Source organism: Pongo abelii, chromosome Y (genome assembly GCF_028885655.2).
Source record: "Pongo abelii isolate AG06213 chromosome Y, NHGRI_mPonAbe1-v2.0_pri, whole genome shotgun sequence".
Classification (NCBI taxonomy): Eukaryota; Metazoa; Chordata; class Mammalia; order Primates; family Hominidae; genus Pongo; species Pongo abelii.
The window spans coordinates 43,179,949-43,200,388 of record NC_072009.2 but is presented as its reverse complement, the minus strand read 5'-3'; the positions used below and the strand labels follow the sequence as shown (position 1 = coordinate 43,200,388).

The window sequence follows — 20,440 nt, the reverse complement described above, 5'->3', positions numbered from 1 at the left end:
AGCTGTGTTAGGCAAAATACATTTTAGTCATAGTTCATAAAACAAACTTTTAGTTGGCCAGGCATGGTGGCTCACACCTGTAATCCCAACACTTTGAAAGGCAAGGTGGGCGGGTCATGACGTCAGGAGATGGAAACCATCCTGGCTAACACGGTGAAACCCCATCTCTGCTAAAAATACATAAAGGTAGCTAGGAATGGTAGCGGGTGCCTGTAGACCGAGCTACTCGAGAGGCGAGTCAGGAGAATGGCGTGAACCCAGGAGGCGGAGCTTGCAGTGAGCTGAGATCGTGCCACTGCACTCCAGCCTGGGCGACAGAGTGAGACTCCTTCTCAAAAATAAAAATAAACTTTTAGTCTAAACTGTCACAGGAGACAAAGAAGGCCATTTAATAATAATAAGAGGGCTCATTCACTTAGAACTTATGAAATTTTATTATATATATGTATGCGTACATATATATACACATAAATTTTTCACACCAGTATTTCCAAATGTACAAAGCAAACACTGAAATAATTATTACAATAGAGAGAAAAATAATAATAGTAGAATATTTTAATTGAAACTTTTAATAATAAATAGTAAAGCTAGCCGAAATACTAATAAGGAAACAAATTTTGAAAACACTAGAGAAAAATTAGATCTAATGAGAATATACAGAATACACAACAACAGAAGAACACAATTTTCTCAATAGTTCATAAAACATTCTCCTAGATACACCACTTATTAGGCCACAAAACAAGACTTAACAATTTTTTAGAACAGAAATCTTAAAGGCTATTATTTCTGATCAAAATGGAATAAAACTAGAAATCAATAACAGAAGAAAACAAAAATATCAGCACATATGGAAATTAAACAACTTTCTTTTGAGCATGCTTGTGTTCAAGGGTTGTAAGGCTTAATATTGTGAAAATGTTCATACTTCCTAGTGAACTACAGATTCAATGCAATCCCTTTTAAATTAACACTTTTTTCTTTTTTTTTAGAAATAGAAAAAGTAACCAACAAATTGTATGGAATTTCAAAGGACACAAAACAGCCAAAAAATGTTTAAAAAAAGAAATAATGATATCGACGTCACTTTTTCTGATTTCAAAGCACATTACAAAGCTAAAGTAATAAAAACAGTTTGGTTCTGGCATGAAGTCAGACAAGTTTTCCAAAAAAGCACAAAGTAGCACAGATGAAAACCTTGCGCATATGTGAAAATAGTTATTGGAACACCTATACTCATTGAAGCATTATACACAAAGGCCAATATTTGAAAGCAAAACAAACTTTCCTCACCGAATAAATGAATAAATACAATTTGTGATATAAAAGTAATGGAAAACTACTCAGCCTTTTAAAAAGAAAATCTTGTAACATCCACAATAAAGATAAACCTTGAGCACATGATGCTAATAAACTTAGCCACAATAAAACAGATACTCTATGATTCCACTTACATGTAATATCTAAAGTATTGAAACCCTTAGGAACAGAAAATGGTATTGTTTTCATCCAGAGCCAAGTGGTAAAAAAACCATGGATATTACTAATTTATATTGAGTTTTAGTGTTGCAACAGAAAAAAGTTTTACAGATATGTTGCATAACAAAGTAAATACACTTAACATAGTTAAACTGTATAAGAAAAAATGTTTAAAATTCTCAATTTTATGTTATGTATTTTTACTACAATTAAAATTAACAATGACACCGGAGGGCAGGTGGCTAAGGCCTGGAATCACAACACACTGGGAGGCCAAGGTGTTCAGATCACTAGAGATTAAGAATTCAAGACCAGCCTGGCCCCATTTCCACTAAAAATACAAAACTTAGCCAGGCATGGTGGTGCATGTCTTTAATCCCAGCTATTCAGGAGGCTGAAGCAGGAGAAATGCTTTAACCTGGGAGGTGGAGGTTGCAGTGAGCTGAGATTGTGCCACTGCACTTTGGGTGACAGAGCAAGACTTTGGGTGACAGAACAAGAGTCTGTCTTAAAAGTAAATACGATAGCTAACAGAGATAGAGATACAAACTTTCTAAAATGTTACCTTCAAACCACAAAATGGTTTCTTTCACTCTAAGATATTATAAGATAAAGATGTTGAAATTAAGACATTTCCATGAATACTCACATAGACAAAATCAATTATTGGCCACCAGCCAAGAAGAAAAATATACAAATCGTAAACAAAATAGGGGTAAACTTTATACAGGCAAACAAACACTTTGATAATTATATTGACAAAGGAGGCAGGGCTGATTCATAGTTGACTTTTGCCTCACACTGTATTAAGATGTACAGAGTTGACAATTGTCATACAAAATTATAATACATAAATTAAAACTAAGAACAGTAAACTGATGTAAGGTGGCCTACCCTAAAAAATGAAACAAACAGATATAAAATTGCAAACAAAGTTAAAATTAACATTAACCTCCAAAATTCTGATTTGAATACTGCAAATCAAAACCATAATAAATAGGTAGAAACTAGAAACACAACTGATGTGAGGCAGCCTACTCTGAAAAATACAGAAATATAAAATACAAAACTTAATGAAGAGCAACTTTAACGCATAAAATCCTCAATAACAGAGAAAAAAATCTAGACAACTACAATTTTCAACTCTAACTGTGCATCCACGAAAAGCATGGATTTTGAATTGTTTGATACAGTTAGGGCAACAGCATTTCAAAGAAAACACATTATAATTATTCATAAAGAGCATTGATGAGAGTTTTAAAAAATAAGCATTTTATAAATACTAGAGAAACTTTTAAATTATGCTACTAATACATTGATATGTTGCTGCTTTGTTTTCTCTTTTTTTTTTTTGAGACAGAGTTTTACTCTTTTTTCCCAGGCTGGAAGGCAATGATCTCCGCTTACCACAACCTCCGCCTCCCAGGTTCAAGCTATTCTCCTGTCTCAGCCTCCTGAGCAACTGGAATTACAGATATGTGCCACCATGCTCAACTAATTTTGTATTTTTAGCAGAGACAGGGATTCTCCATGTTGGTCAAGGCTGCTTGTCTCAAACTTCTGACCTCAGGTGATCCGCCCAGCTTGGCCTCCCAAAGTGCTGGGATTACAGGCATAAGCCACTGTGCCTGGCCCATTGTTGCTTTTCTTTCAAAATGGTAAGGCTGTAATCTAGCCTTTAGAAGAAAAGTCTTACATTTCTAAATACAATAACTATACATATTTTAAATAGAGTATAAAAAAATTGATATATAAAATAAAATTGGGAATTAGTTTTGCTATTATTCAGGTAAAAGTTGAGGAAAATGGAAGAAAATGCTAGTAATAACATTGTGCCTAAAGTCGATGAAACATACAAGACAAATATTTTAATAAATTATATAATTTACATATAACATATACATTTGAGAATGTTGTTTTATTTTATTTATGTATTTATTTTTTGAGGCAGGGTGTCACTCTGCTGCCCAGGCTGGTGTACAGCGGAAGGATCTCGGCTCACTGCAAACTCCGCCTCCGAATTTCAAGTGATTCTCTTTCCTCAGCCTCCCGAGTAACTATGATTACATGTGCGTTCCAGCACACCTGGATAATTTTTGTACTTTTAGTAGTTGGGGTTTCACTATGTTGGCCAGGCTGGTCTCAAACTCCTGGCATCATGATCTGTCCACCTCTGCCTTCCAAAGTGCTGGGATTACATGCATGAGAGACCATGCCAGGCCTTGAGCGTGCTATTGTAGAACTTCTGAAACTAAGATTACAGACAAATTACAGACATATGACAATTCAGAAAGTGAAAACCCAGTCATGATAATCTTCATGCTGAAGAAGACAGAATCACAAAATAATAAGTGAGAAATAAGGTAAGAATGGGAAATCCAATGTATGTAGAGCAGTGTTCTAAGTTCCCCGATGGGAAAAGTTTTTGTAAGGAATCCATAAAACGATTACATACAATAAGCCACCCTACAGTAGATATTGTTGGCATACAGAGGTTAAATTTTTAAAATTAGGTCCTGATAATAAAAAAGAATTCTCCATAAAATAATTTTCTTATATTTAACAAGACACTTTTGCACATAAAGATTTTCCATCAAATTTTTTTGTAGAATTATGTCTTAAACCTTCATAGGATGTGAAATTATATAGCAGAAAACATGTGTCGTCTCTCTTTGGTATTCCTGGAATTTCTTTTTTTATTGTGTAATCCCATTTATATGAAATATCCAGAATATGCAAATCCATAGATACAGAAAGCAGACTAGTAACTGCAAAGGGATGAGGAAGAAAGAATACAGAGTGACTGCTAAAGGGTGTAGGATTTCCCTTTATCATCACTGCCTCCCCACAGTGGTGACAGTCATAACCTTTTAGTAAACTAAAAACCAATGGATTGTATATTTCATTTATGTTTGTTATTAGAGGCTAAGGTCTCACTATGTTCCTAGGCTGTTCTTGAACTCTTGCCTCAAGCAGTTCTCCACCTCAGCCTCCCCAGCTTCTGGGATTACAGACATAAGTCACCATATCCAATTCTGATAATACACTTCAAAATTGTAAATTTTATTGTATGATATGTATATCTCAGCTAAAAAAAAAAAAAAGAACAGGGAGTTCTGTACTGATATGATATAACCTCCAAATATATTTAGTAAAAATGAGAGGTACAGAATAGTGAGTGCAATATACTAGTATATTCTTAAAAAATTTGTACATATATATACACACACACACACTGTCCAGGCATAAAACCTCTCAAAAGACATACGGGAAACCAGTAACATTATTTCCTAAAGTGAAGGATCCTGGAGTGCCTGTGAATATTGTGGTCTGGAAGGGAGACCTAACTTTTCAACATGCTCTTTTGTGCCTTTTAAATTTTGTATAGAGTACAACACTTCCCTTATTTTCTAATTTATAGAAAGAAAAAAAGGAATACTCTGATATTTATCTTTACAAAAGGAATACTCTTTAGTCTTTAGTTTTATTTTAAGAGATCATCTGCATTTTTTTCTGTAATAAACTTAAAACATATCCACCCATTTTGTCAGATTTATTTATTCCTTAGCAATTTGTTTTAAAAGTAGAGTTTTTGTCTCAATCCTTAATAATACTATATTCATTATATTTCAGATGTTTAGGTTTCTCACGGAGAAAAAGAAACACAGGCATAAACCTCTGTACTATCCAGCTGCTAGTCCTGCAACATGATTTTAATAAAGTGTTGCTGATACTTGAACAATTTCTATGATGTCAGTAGAGTAATATCAACAAGAATGATTGTAAAGCAGCTGGTCTTATAAGTCAAGAGTTATAATATTTGATCCACTGTTCAATCCATTTCTAGATCTGATGTAGGTTATTTTCTTTTTTATTTATATATTTTTATTTATTTATTTATTTATTTATTTATTTTGAGAGGGTGTTTCGCTCTGTCACCCAGGCTGGAGTGCAGTGGTGCGATCTTAGCTCACTGCAAGCTACACATCCTAGGTTCTTGCCATTCTCCTGCCTCAGCCTCCTGAGAAGCTAGGACAACAGGCACCCACCACCAGGTCCCGGCTATTTTTTTTTTTTTTTTTTTTGTATTTTTACCAGAGATGGAATTACACCGTGTTAGCCAGGATAGTCTTGATCTCTTGGCCTGGTGATCCACGCGCCTTAGCCTCCCAAAGTGCTATGATTACAGGAGTGAGCCACTGCACCCAGCCAATCTGATCTACATTATTTTCTAGCTCTTCTGGTATATTTCTTGGCAACTGATGCATGATTTCTTCCTTGTGGGATATTGTGGCTTCTTCATAAAGATCTTGAATAATCTCACACTGAATATTGTCTGTTAAAGTCTTCTCATTACAACCCCTTGTTTCAAGTCTTTCATACAATACATTGGTATCTGTCCTCAGCACAAAAACTATATGAAACCAGCGTTTAGAGAAGAAATCAAAACCAGGGTAATCAACAATAACTCCACCTTCTCTCATTTGGTTATCTAACTCATCAACTACTCTGTCTTCATCTAAAATGGGACAACCATACTCTTCAACATAGCCATCATACAATTGCTCTTCTCCAGATAAATCACCCACATCAATGTATTTCAATCCTGATATTCATGCAAGTTCTTTGCCTAGTGTGATTCTTCCACCCGCTGGTGTACCGGTGGGAAGGATGTTCAGAAGCAATGATGGCTTGCCGCGAGGGCTCCGAGTGCCTGTTCACATGTCCTTTGCACTACTGTTCTTGGAATTTCTAAACCAAATCCCAATGCCTCCACAACTCCCTTCACACACATTTGACTTCAGACACCACATATTTATTAAAAAATTGCATAACATAGAGGTCTCCAGAAATGTGAACACATTTCCCCAGATTCTCAAAACTAATGAAAACTAGTCAGATCATGTAGGTTCTTACAGATTCTGGGAGGACTTTGGTTTTCAGTGTGAATGCACTGGAAGATTCTGGGAGGGAGAAAAGAAGCCGTAGAAGATTGAAGAGAATAGTAAGCATGGGACAGGAACATGTTTCTCTGTGACAGCAAGAAAAATAAAATTACACTTTTCTAAAACAATTTCCATTGGAATAGGGATGACTAAACCATACTTAAACTCTGGTTTTCTCTGTGACTTTTGGACCTCTTCCATGTGTTACCTGCTCATTTATTTTCACCTTGCTTTGTATATGGCTGTTGCCTCCTCTCTTTCCACACTGCAGGAATTTTTTCTTTGCTACAGAATATCCACCAAAGTTTTTTCTTTTTTTTCCTTCCCCACAATAGTAATTGGGCTCACCAGAAAATGCCCAACTCCCAGCATCTTCCTCAGGAAAGAATTAACACTGTAGTGTATGTGTTGAAATGTTTGTCTTTTGGAGAGATTGCCTAATGAATACATTCTGTCTTTCCTGACATGGAGTGCTGAAGGACATGATGGAGTCATACAAATGACAGTTGTGTCTGATGAGAAGAAAGAAAATTGCAGCACTAGAGAAACTGTAATACCACAGAGAGTCAACTGGGGAAGAAAATAGGTAATCCATCTAAAAACAATGAAACAAATTCCCTTTAACTGAGAAATACACACAGATCCAGAGAAGACATATCTGAGAATGCATCTGTGAAGCACCCAGAATCTATAGCCTGGCTGAGTGCTGTCAATATCCCCCTTTACTAAGCCAGTATTTGTGTGTGTGTGTGTGTGTGTGTGTGTGTTTTGAGAAAGAGATTTGCTTTGTCACCCAGGCTGGAGTGCAGTGGAGTGATCTCAGCTCACTGCAACCTCCGTCTCCTCGGTTCAAGTGATTCTCTTCTCTCAGTCTCCTGAGTGGCTGGGATGAGAGGTGCACACCACAATGCCCAGCTAATTTTTTTTTGTATCTTCAGTAGAGACGGGTTTTGCTATGTTAGCCAGGCTGGTCTCAAACTCCTGGCCTCCAGTAATCTGCCCGTATGAGCCTCCCAAAATGCTGGGATTACAGGCATGAGCTACCATGCCCAACCATGCCAGGTTTTAAGTGCTACATTTGATGGATGTTGTGTAATTTTCCAGATCTTATTAAAAAATTACAAGGCATACAGAGATGGTGGAAAATACACTTCACTGGAAGAAACAGAATAAATATCCAGAAGTTGAATCTTAAGAAATGAAGATTTTTGCATATCTGATAAAGAATTAAAAATAATGAAACAGTCTCAGTGAACAAAAATAAAACAAAAGTAAACAATTGATAACATTTAAAAATAATAAATGACCAAAATATGATATCAACAAAGAGATGAAACATTTTTCTAAAAACCCAACAGAAATTGTGGCATTGAAGGATCCAATAACTGGCATTTACAAATTCACTACAGAGACACAACAGCAAACAATGGAGCAAAAAAGGAATCAGGAAATTAAACATATATTATTCACAAACATTTAAGCCTGGAAACAAATTTTTGAAAAAAATGGAAAAAATAAGTGTGAAATATGAGACTTACTGGACACGATCAAGTAGACCAATATATTCAGAGAAAGAGTCTTATAAAAAGAATATAGGAAGAAAATGACATAAATCTTATTTAGGAGAAATAGAGGTCATGCTGAGACCCTTACCCATTTCAGTGATGAAATAAAACATACCAGTAACCAAGAATAATTGATCTGGAAAACACTATACTTCAAAAATTAGAAAAAAAGAAAACCTTTCTAAGTTTAAAATAAAAAATCTAAAGTTGCTTACTGCTAGAATAACCCTAGAAAAAAATACAAATGAGAGTCAATTATGTTGAAACATTAAATGATGCTGGACAGCATCATAAAACCATATGATAATATAAAGCTCTCTGTTAAATATAAGTATATACACCGATATAAAATTTGCTATTGTAATAATAATGGTGCATAAAATTCTTAAATATCTGTGAAAATAGACACAATATATAGAGATATAATTTGTAACATTAGTAAGAGAGTGGGGGAAGTAAAAATGAGTATATTTTGTATGCTGTTAACTTGAAGTTGAAGGCAAAAGCTGTTTGCCTTGGGGACCTTAGCACTGGGCAAGGGATGAGACAAAGCTGCCATTTTGTCTCCCTTAGTTCTCCCATCTCCCCCACTCTGCATAGGGATTTTTCTTGGTCTGCAGGAATAGTCAATGTGGCCAGGTTCTGTTCTGCACACACAGACAGGTGTAGGTAAGCCTGGCGTTTATAGAGGGGGTCTGGGATTCTAAGAGGAATTAAATATTCAAAAAGTGGAAAACTGAGAATTTTGGGCATGATTCTCAGGGCTTTGGGCTGGGGAAACGGTAAGTCCTTTCTTCCAGTCATGCGGTTTCTCATCAGAGTTGCTGGGGCCTTCTCCCTGCAGATGTCCCTTAAGGAGATGTTGCAGGAGATTTAGCCGGTGCTGATGGTCCATGAAGATCTGTGACACTGCACCTGCTTCTCACTGCACCTGGACAACAACATGCCAAACAACTTCCCAGGGCTGCAAAACAGTGAGGACCTGCAGGGAGCTCAGGGCTGTGTAAGAGGGAAGGCTGGTTTGGAAGTTGGGTAGACGGCCTAGAGGAGGGATCCCAAAAGAAGGGCGAGGCAGCACTTCCCCACTCTTCGGAGGTCTTTGTGTCACAGATAAGCATGTGAATGTAGGATTCGAGCCCAGGCCTCCTTCTCAGCCTGTCCCACCAACACCTTATAACTTCATATCCCACAAGTTAAAGAACAGAGTTGTGATTCTAAAAAAATCAGGCAATACAAAGCCAGGCTTGATATCAGCCCAATAAAATTCTATAAAGATAAATGATGTCTTGGGAAAAAAAAACTTAAAAAGATTCACAGTATTTGAGTGCAGAAATCTGCCCAGTGCAGCACCAACTGCTGTGGTGAGATTCACCTGGTTGTAAAGCAAAATCTCTCATGTACTCATGTTCCCTGGGTAAAAGCCACTCATGTTCCCAGGGTCTACCTGCTTGCTAAGAGCAATTGTGGAAAAGATTTGGAGCTCAGTGATGCCCATAATTGATCACAGAATCTTTTCTCTTTCCCAAAACAGCCACCATTAAAATTCTATGCAACCCATACTGGAAGATGGTCCTGAAGTTGGAGTCCCTGGGGAGTCCTCAGCACACCCCTGCATGAGGGCTGCCCAAAAAGGCAGCTCTAAATGTTCCATCTACCCAAGACACTAGTGCAAAAAAAGCAGTTAGCCTTGTCAGCTCCTCAAGGCCCATGAGTGCTTCAGAGGCATTTGGTAGAAGATTCTTTGTAAGAAAGGATCCCTGCCCACTAGCAGACAGGAGTGTGTGTTTGTGTGAGTGTGGGTGTGTGTGTTGAAATTAGAACCCCACCTTATGTGTTCATTATGGAATTTGAAAATGGAAGCCTAAATTTGAAAGTTAAAATCACCCGTGAAAGTATCTTACAAAATATTTTCTGTGCTAGATGTGATGTTTAAGGGTACAGGGCCCTGGTAACATCCTATTTCCCTCTCCCTGAAAGAGTTACACACACTATTCAAGGCCTGCTTCCACATGAACCACATCAAAGAGCAGCTTAAGGGCCTGGACCCATGTGCCACCTTCAGCAGGGCTGACTAAAGCTCCTTGTTCTTCCTGAGCATCTTCTCCAATGACTTTAGTGGTGGGGGAGACATTGGGGCCAAGATTGAAAAGAGGGGAAGGGAGCATGAAGACCAGAAGCTGAGGACCAGGTTTTCCCACCTGGAGGGGTCTGGCCTAGAGGCACTCAAACCAGGGTCAAATTTAGGTGGAGACAGCTGGCCTTGGGTGGCCCTGTGCTGACCACAGGCCTCAAGTCCCTCAAACAATAAGAAGTGAAAGAATGGCTTGGAGATGAATCTAACTGACTGTGTGCCACCTGAGTACATCTTTCTAGGGACCCAGGAGGAGCCACTGTGTCTCCAGAGCCATGACTGGAAGGTGGAACTCCCAAAGGGAACAAAGAAGAGGGTCCTCAGTGAGATGAAGAGCTTAATTCTACTTGACCATTCCTGAAGCACTTTCAGTGACTGAAAGTGCCTAACATGAGCAGCTGGAACCCACTTCCTGGAAACTGCAAGATGCAAGGGGACTTCATGTACCTCTTTGTAATTACAGACAAGGACCAGAAGGGCCCCATCACTGCATCTGCATGGGGCTTTTACTGGATCCAGTGTCTCTGCCAGCTCCCTACAGACTCCTGGGATGTCACTTTTTCTGGGTCTGTGGACAGATAACCAGTGCATGTGCTCAGTGCCCACTTCCTCCTTGTAGGCCTACAGCCTATTGCTCAACCGCAAGCCCACCAGCCCTTGCTTCCTAAGCCATTCCCTACTGGAGCTGCTCAAGTACAACAGCCTGAACTTCACAAAACACTTTGTCATGCCATGAAAGAAAAGGTAAGTCTGCCTGGCTTGGTGGCTCATGCCTGTAATCCCAATACTTTGGAAGGCCAAAGTGGGTGGATTACCAGGTCAGGAGTTCAAGACCAGCCTGGCCAATACAGTGAATCTCTGTCTCTATGAAAAATGCAAAAATTAGCTGGGTGTGTTGATGCATGCCTGTAGTCCCAGTTGCTCAAGATGCTGAGGCAGAATTCTTTGGACCCGGGAGGTGAAGGTTGCAGCGAGCTCAGATCACATTGATTCACTCCAATCTGGGTGACAGAGTGAGACTTCTTCTCAAAAAATAATAAAATAAAATAAAATAAAGTAAAATAAAATAAAATAAAATAAAATAAAAGTATTGTCACTGTTTCATCTCCCCTGTCTTGTGTCAAGTTACAGATGCTTACGGGATGAAGCAGCCAGCCAAAACTCCAGAGCTTCTGCCCAAACTATCTGCCCCCACTGCTTGAGTCCCCTCTAGGGAGCTGTCCATGTGACAGGGGGCATCCCTGGGAGTGTTGGCCATTTGCTTCCATCTGACTTCAGGGCAGATTCTCAGAGCAAGAAGATCCTAGAGGAGATGGAAGTCTTAGAGAAGAAGCCTATGGCAGGGTTCTGGGCTCGGTGGGCTGTGTATCTCCCCCTCCCCTGCTTGTCACAAGGTCCAGCACCACACACTCACTGAGGTCACTGCTCCATTGCACGTGTGCAGCTGGATGGCTCCCCAGGCAGAGGCTGCCATGGACTGTGTGCACACAGAGAATGCCTACAGCTTGAGGCTGTACTATGAGGAGAACATTCCTGAACAGGGGCATGCAGACTGTTCCAGACCTCAGTGGGAACCCCCTTCCTCCTGGGTACTAGACAGAATTCCGTGCACTTTCCTGAAGGCTCCATGCTGGGTCTGTTCATTTGGAAGTTTGAGGCTGTCCATAGGCAGGTAACGAAAGAGACTTCTCCTCCATCTGGAAAAAAAATAAAAAAAAGAAGAAAGAAAGAAAAGGGAGACTTCTCAGAGCACACTGTGGGGCACAGGCTGAGCCCTTGCCTTCCTCCCTGGTCCCTCTATGGTCCCAGGACTGAAAAAAGGAGCTGCAGACAATGAGGGAACCACTCTGCAAGAACAGGCCTTAGTGGCTGCTTCAAGAAAGAACCACAGTCAAAGTGCCTACAGCCCCTAGTGACTGACTGGCAGCCTCAGGCCCACCTACCATCTGCAGGCAGGTTTTCTTGCTGACAGAATGAAAACAAGGAAAACAGGAATGAGCCCAGCCCTCTCAGTCACCCTGAAGGTTGCCTGGTGTTCCCTGCAAGGCCTTCTAGCCTTCTGTTTCTTGGCAGACCACCCAAGCATCATTTTCTGGCCTTTGAGACTTTGATTCTCTGGAAGGAGAAGGCCCTACTTTTCACTAGGCTAAGTGGCCAGGACCATCCATCTCTCCCCCTTCAGTAACAACCAATGGGCTCTCACCTGGGCACACACTGCCCAACCATGGCCCTTCTAAGGCAGGACCCCATTTGTCTTACAGGTTCAGCTTACTAGGGCTTAAAAGTTATCAGTGCTGTTATTAAGATAGAGAAATTAGGGGGAAAGAGTTGCCTTGAAAAATTTCCCCTAATCTTACCCTGGAGAGCATCAGCACAGGTGACAGCTTAGGCAGGGCTGCTGAGGATGCTGGGGGAGAGTGCCCAGCCTGTCCAGCCAGCAGGTCATTTCTAGAGGTGGCTTATGTCCCAGCCCCTGAGAGAAGAAGGCAGACATCCCAGCAAGGAGCTGGGGTATGTAGACCAGGGCAACCCAGGCACACTGATGGTGGCTTGGCACTACCTCCCATCAAGAGGTGTCAACACAGCTGACCCTTGGAGCCAGGGGGTGATTTTCAATGTGTGCAAGGCAGTCAGTTCCATCAGCTGTACAGCCTTCAACACTCACTTCACCTTGGACATCTCACTAGAAAGCAGTGGGGAATGGCCAATGCAAAAGCTCTGCCAAGTGGGACGGAACATCATGGGGTGGGGGATCTGCGGCCTGTCTGCTCATCTGAGCATTGCTGCCTGACGGTGTGCTCTGCAACCAAACAGTGACTGTTTTCATGTTTGTCTGTTCATTTATGGGTTTAAAATATCCTAATATTTCATTTATGGTAATTTCAAGCTTGTATTTGTGTATTTGTAAAAATTTTATTAGAAGAAAGAGGGCTTAAGACAACAATATTTTAGGTCTTAAGGGAGCATAGACTTCATGTCACAACAGGTACTGTTGAACTCTTTTTGCTACCTTTGTGCAAAGTATACACAGAAAGTGCAGCCATAGGTGATGAGGCCAAGTGTCTAGAGAAGAGCTGCCTAGACTTGCTTCCTGGTCTGCAGTCAGGTGGACCCTGGCTGTGAGGTGATGCCCACCCTTGATCTACACACCACACACCCTCTCCTGAGTAACCACCCAAGGCAGAGCTAATTAGCGGGTCAGTGATGGGCATCAGGCACCCCAATACCATCTCGGAAAATTTGAATGCCATCTGGGCTGGGGCTGTGGTGGGCAGGGGCTGAAGCCACCTTGGCTTGTTATGGCACCACCCACAGAAGTATCTGTCCTGTGCTGCTTCTCCAGCAGTCAGCCGCCCATGGTCCTGAGCCTGTCATGCCATGCCTGCTACCTCACACTGCTTGTGTTTGAAAAAAACATCCTGAGATGGTGCTGCTGGATGTGAGCACTGGCAAGAGGACAGAACCTTTGTCATGGGGGATTAGGAGCTGACCTGATAGCTCCTGACTGCCTTTAGAAGAAGTAGGGGCTGGTGCTGCAATAAACAATGCCTCCCAAACGATGTGTTGGCAATGGCTCAAGGAATATTTGATGCAGAGACCTAAATGAAGACACATGAATGGAGTGTGTGGACATCAGTTAGCAGCTGGGAAACAGGTGCCTCTCAGGCCTCATCCTCCAGCAACTGTGGAACGTGCCCAAGCCATGAGTGTATACACCTGGAGTGTATACATCTGGCTGCTGCTTTTGCTGCCACTATCCCCAGGCTCAATCTGGCTTATAATCTGGATTTAAATAGAAAAGATAAGAGGCTTTTCTGTGTCCTGGAATAGGAAGCCAGAGATCTGTGTAGGGCTGGCACTGGGTGCACATTAGTTTTGTGACAGGATGAGAGCTGCAGTGGTTTTATTAATCGTGATAGGCCAGGCCTGGTTGTAGCTCTGAGTGATGGGGAGGGAGACAGCAGTGGTGGTCACGCAGACATCCACGTGTCCAATCCTGGCCTGCCTGCCCTCAGACATAGCAAGAGGCACCACCACAGGCGCTGACTTGCCTCCCTACTCCTTGAATGCCAGATGGGAATACCTGGAAGCTACAATCTGAATGTATCATCCTCCCAGTTTGACCTGAGCCACCTAACACACAGAGGGGATGGGTGAGTGAAGGGCCTGGGGGAAAGCAGGGCTGGATCATGGATCCTGGTGGAAATTTAGAGATACAGGGGTGGTTGTCACCTCTCTGTGTAGCCCAGCTCCCTACCTGATCCTTGCCACACAGCCCCATCTACAGAGACCAGCTCTGGCAAGTTTGGGGATCCCTAAGGCTCTGGGCTGCTCCCTGTCACCCCCTGTCTGTGCTCCTTACCTTTCCTGCTGGCAGAGCCCAACATGGAGGGGGAGGTTGCCACCCTGTGAGCCTGAGGGAGATGTGTCTGACCGGGGCTTCTGTCTGGGGTTTTGCATAGAGCTACTTATGAATATGGTCTGTCCAGATACCTTGTTTCAAACGAAGTGAGCATGAACTAGCAAGTGCAGAAACCCCACACTTGATAAATAACTTTTTCTTGTCTTTAAACCATCACATTTTCATTTCACATTGGAATAAAGTAAGTGAAACCTGCTACAACAGCCTCGGCCATGTGTTCTGTAACCAAGACTCATTTGGTTGTGACGGCTGTTGTCAGAAATGTTATGAAAAGAAGAATATGTATAAATTAGATCAAATGTAAAATTATGCTTATAATGTCATTTGTGTGGGAGATAAGAGGGTGGAGTAACAGGCACTCAGTTGGAGTTCACCCACCTGTCATTTTCCAGGCTCATGAGTGTAGCTCTGGTGAACCTCACCTGACATTGGTGACAGAAGAGAAAAGGCCAGCATGAAGACTAGGTGGGGGAGAGGTGCCAGGCTGTGGGGCTGTGCCCTGGGCATGCTGAGCCTGTTCGGTCACTGGACAACTAACTGCCTGGGAACCGGCCCTTGACACATGAGTTGAGGTAAGAGGATTGGGCAGCACTCTTCAGAAGTCACACTGTGCTGGGAGAATGGAGGAGAATCTACAAATGGCCATCCTAGGGTAGGTTTTAGAGTGATCTGGACACTCTTGGAGAGCTAATGAGATGGGAGGAAGGCAGTCCCCCAGGTGCACCTGACGACCGGAGCCCATGGTGCTCGGGGTGGGTGCTTGTGGGGGTGGCCTGTCCTTATGAGAGGAAGAGTTGAAAGCTTTTACAGCTGGTGGCTGCTTCTCAGCAATCCCTCTGCAGAGTATTCTGGTCATCAGCCACGTGTATAGCTGAATGTCTTTTGAAGTATATAGAGAGTGCTCTTTGTCTTAGAATTTCCTTTCCCCTGGGCTTGTGCAGTGAACACTGTTCACACGGATAACACCACTTCTTGAGATGCCTTCACCATGCAAAGCTGAGAATGGATTGGGTTTAGTTACCATTGTGCCTTCTCCTCACCTGAGAGGCCTATTTTCTTTGGTTAATTCCTTAAGTGTATTAGTGCTGTCAGTCACCTTTGGACAACTCAAATGACAAGTGGCTGTTGTTTCATAAAAAAAAATAAATAAAGGCTTTGAATGTGAAACCCTCATTTTCTCCTTCTCTTGGGTGAAATATGTTATTTTTTTAACAAGGGTACATAGTGGTATCCCAGCAGGTGTAGTGTGAGAACTGGCTTGTGCTAGGCTATGGTTTCAATGTGGATGGGCTATTCTTCAAGATGGTAAAACAAGTCTCACTGAGTTGCTGGAGCCATACTCACCTTTCTCCACATCCTTCACTGTGGACTTTCACTTATCTCCCATGCTTGAATTTTTTAACATACATATATTTTATTTATAACATACATATATTTTATTTTTTAAACATACATATATTATATATATATAAATGTATATATGTATATATGTATGTATATGTATATATGTATATATACGTATATACGTATATGTATATATACGTATATACGTATATATGTGTATATATTATATATGTATGTATGTGTATATATTATATATGTATGTATGTGTATATATGTATGTATACACATATATGTATGTATATGTATATACATATGTGTGTATATGTATATATTTATATATGTATATATAATTTTTTAACGTACATATATTTTATATATATATAAATATATATACACACACACACACACACATACACATACAGGTCTCACTCTGTCATCTAGGCTACAGTGCAGTGGCTGAATCATGGGACACTGCAGCCTCAAACTCTTAGGCTCAAGTCATGCTTCCACCTCAGCCTCTCAATTACAGGCAAGAAATGCTACACCCAGACAATTTGTAAACTGTTTTCTAGAAACTGAGCCTACTTATGTTGCCCAGACTGGTCTTGAACTTCCGAGATCAAGCAATCATCCCACCTTTCCCTCCCAAAGTGTTTAGATTGCAGCTGTGAGCTACAAAACTCAGCCAAAAATATATATCTTAAAGAACCGTTACAACCAAATTATAAGTTATGATTGTACCACTGCTCTCCAGCCTGGGCACCAGAGCGAGACCTTATATCCAAAAACAAAGCAAAATGAAACAAAAAAATACAATCAAATTAAGCTTTGAATATTGTGTCATCTGTGTCCAGCCCTGCCCTCCAAGCTACCACAGTTAAATATAATGGTTATTGTGAAAACAGTTAGATAGTATTTAAAAATTTCTATATGTCCTCCAGCTGTGAACGAGGTATTCTAAATGCAGCCCAAATATTTTCTCACCACTACCTTCAGAATCTAAACTAGCAACCCAAAGCAGGACAACTGCAGAGGACAGTTGGTTGTTTTCAAGAAGAAAGAAAATTATCCCCGTTAATAAGAGTAATACAGTGATTCTCAAAAACAGAAATCAGACTGAGATGCAGCACAGTCAGAGCACAACTACCCTGGAATAACCTCCTCACACAGAATGGTTGAGGAGCCTTTCTTAGATGAGCAAATTTGGGCAATATAATTCTCGCTTATTTATTCCCAGCCCTTGCTTCCCACCTGATTCCTAATGGCCACCTCAGGATGTGGTCAGCAGTGGGGTACAGTGTGATGAGAGAGGGGTTTAGAGATGGGACGAGGGTCTTTCCTGCATTAACAAAATGCTTAAAAAGTTGTGAAAAATGTGTCCAAATGTTCTACTTCCTACCTTTAAATAGCTGCTAAGATGCATTGTGCAACAGACTCAGGAAAAGGAAATAACAAGTGCATTTCAAGTCTCAGCTCACTTCTTTATTAGCTATGATACTCTGGGCATGTGACTCCAACTATTGAAGCCTGTTTGCCTGTTCACCCAATACAATCCTAAGCAAAAATAACAAAGCTTGAGTCATCATGCTACCCAACTTCAAACTATATTACAAAGCTATAGCAGCCAAAACAACATGGTCCTAGTACAAAACAGATATATAGACCAATGGAAGAGAACAGACACCTCAGAAAACACCACACATCTACAACCATCTGATCTTCAATAAACCTGACCGAAAAGAACAAAGGGGAAAAAATCGCTATTTAACAAATGGTGCTGAAAAAGCTGGCTATCCATATGCAGTAAACAGAAATTGGATCCTTTCCTCACATCTTATACAAACATTAACTCAAGATGGAATAAAGTTTTTTGTTTCATGGATTTTTTTTGAGATGGAGTCTCACGTTGTTGTCCAGGCTGGAGTACAGTGGATTGATCTCGGCTCAGTGCAACCTCCGTTTTCAAATAGAAATGGAAATACCTTTCTAGCAATTCTCCTGCCTCCAGCTCCTAAGTAGCTGAGATTACAGGCACCCACCACTACGTCCAGATAATTTTTTTGTATTTTTAGTAGAAACGCAGTTTCACCATGTTGGCCAGGCTGGTCTCAAACTCCTGACCTTGTGATTTGCTTGCCTCAGCCTCCTAAAGTGCTCATGTTACAGGCGTGAACCAATGCACCTGGCTGGATTAAAGTCTTAAATGTAAGAATCCAAACCATAAAAACCCTAGAAGAAAACCTAAGCAATTTCATGCAGGACATAGGCATGGACAAAGACTTCATGACTAAAACACTGAAAGCAATTGCAACAAAGAAAAATTGATAAATTAGATCTAATTAAACTAAAGAGCTTCTGCACTGCAAAAGAAGGTGTCATCAGAGTGAACAGGCAGCCTACAGAATGGCAGAAAATTTTTGCAATCTATCCATCTGACAGAGCTCTAATATCCAGAATGTAGAAGGAATATAAACAAATTCACAAGGAAAAACAAACACCACCATGAGAAAGTGGGCAAGGGATATTAACAGACTCTTCTCAAAAGAAGACATTTGGCTGGGCGAGGTGTCTCAGGCCTGTAATCCCAGCACTCTGGGAAGCTGAGGCAGGAGGATCACAAGACCAGCCTGGCCAACTTGGGGAAACCTCGTCTGTGCTAAAAATACAAAAAATTTGCTGGGCGTTTGGGTGGGCCTCTGTAACCCCAGCTTCTCAGGAGGCTGAGTCAGGAGAATCACTTGAAACTGGGAAGCAGATATTGCAGTGAGCTGAGATCCTGCCACTGCACTGCAGCCTGGGTAACAGAGCAAGACTTCATCTCAATGAATAAACAAATAAATAAATAAGCAAATAAATAAATAAATAATAAAAAAGGCATTTATGTGACAAAGAAACATAAACCTCATTTTCACTGGTCCTTACAGAACTTCATATCAAAACCACAGTGAGATAACATCTCACGCCAGTTAGAATGGCAATTATTAAAATGTCAGGAATGAACAGATGCTGGTGAGGCTGTGGAGAAATAGACACACTTTTACACTGTCGGTGGAAGTGTAAATTAGTTCAATCATTGTGGAAGACAGTGTGACAATTCCTCAAGGATCTAGAAACAGAAATATCATTTGACTCAGCAATCTCATTACTGGGTATATACCCAAAGCATTATAAATCGTTCTAGTATAAAGACACATGCACATGTGTGTTTATTGCTGCATTCTTTACAATAGCAAAGACTTGGAACCCACCCAAATGCCCGTCAGTGATAGACTGGAGAAAAAAATTACGCACATATGCAACATAGAATATTATGTAGCCATAAAAAGATGAGTTCATGTCCTTTGCAGGGTCATGGATGAAACTGGAAACCATCATCCATAGCAAACTAACACAGGAACAGGAAATCCAACGCCACATGTTCTCATTCATAAGGGGAAGTTGAACGCTGAAACCACATGGACACAAGGAGGGAAACATCACACACTGCTGCCTGTCTGAGAATGGGCGTCAAGAAGAGGGAGAGCATTAGGAGAAACAGCTAAAGCACGTGGGGCTCAAAACATAGATGGCGGATTGATAGGTGCAGCAGAGGGGCGAGGTGGCTCACGCCTGAAATCCCAGCACTTTGGGAGGCGGAGGTGGGTGGATCACCTGAGGTCAGGAGTTTGAGATAGGTGCAGCAAACCACCATGGCACATGTAAACTTATGGAATAAACCTGCACGTTTTGCACATGTATCCCAGAACTTAATTTAAAAAAAAAAAAAGGCACTAAGGCTGAGGGGGAGTGGGGGGAGGGGCAAGAGTGGGGGGAGGAGCGGGAGTGGGTGGGCCCTGGAACTTTATCCAATCAGTGGCAGTGGCGTGGGAACCGCCCCATCAGGCATGCAGTTGTAGAGGAAGGGAGGGCGTGGCTTCCAGCATTTGGCGGGAACTTTTTCTCTCCCTTGCGCCGGAACTTGGGAACCGTCTCTCCTCTTCAGCCTTCTCCACGTTGGGAGCTCCAGGCGACTTCCTCACAGTCTCTGTTAATAGCCCTGTAATCTGCAGGTACTTGCTGATGCATAGCTAAGATACCAGGGCATCCTGCAAGCTGTGAAATGGTGAGTACGGGGGTTCGGCATCCCGAGAGAAGAGAGCAGGCTGTGAAACCGGCAGGACTGGCCTCTCCACAGTCAGCTCCCAGTCTCCCGTGCAGCTTGGCGGTCAGTCTCCTGTGGCGACAAGATGGTGGCTGGGCCTGCAGTGGGGATCCCCGAGTCCCACCTAGTGCAGTCCTGTCCTCTCCCTGTGCAGCGTTCCGTTGTGCGCCCACAACTCCGAGTACTCTTCAGATTGTTCAGGGATGCCAGTGGGTCATAAGGGCAGAAACATGACTGGCAGTGTGCGTTGGAGGAGCTGTGGCCCCAGGGGTCTCCATTCTCTCTTGTTAAAAATTAAAGGGAGTTGAGCAGGGCGCGGTGGCTCACGCCTGTAATCCAAGCACTTTGGGGCCTGTAGTCCCAGCTACTCGGGAGGCTGAGGCAGGAGAATGGCGTGAACCCTGGAGG

The 20,440-nt window shown here is 41.7% G+C and overlaps 1 pseudogene; it reads right to left on the bottom strand.

The window, feature by feature from the left end:
• Nucleotides 1-5,286: 5,286 nt before the first annotated feature.
• LOC129053261 (adenylate kinase isoenzyme 6-like) lies at nucleotides 5,287-20,014 on the bottom strand (annotated as a pseudogene).
• Between the last annotated feature and the right edge of the window lie 426 nt (nucleotides 20,015-20,440).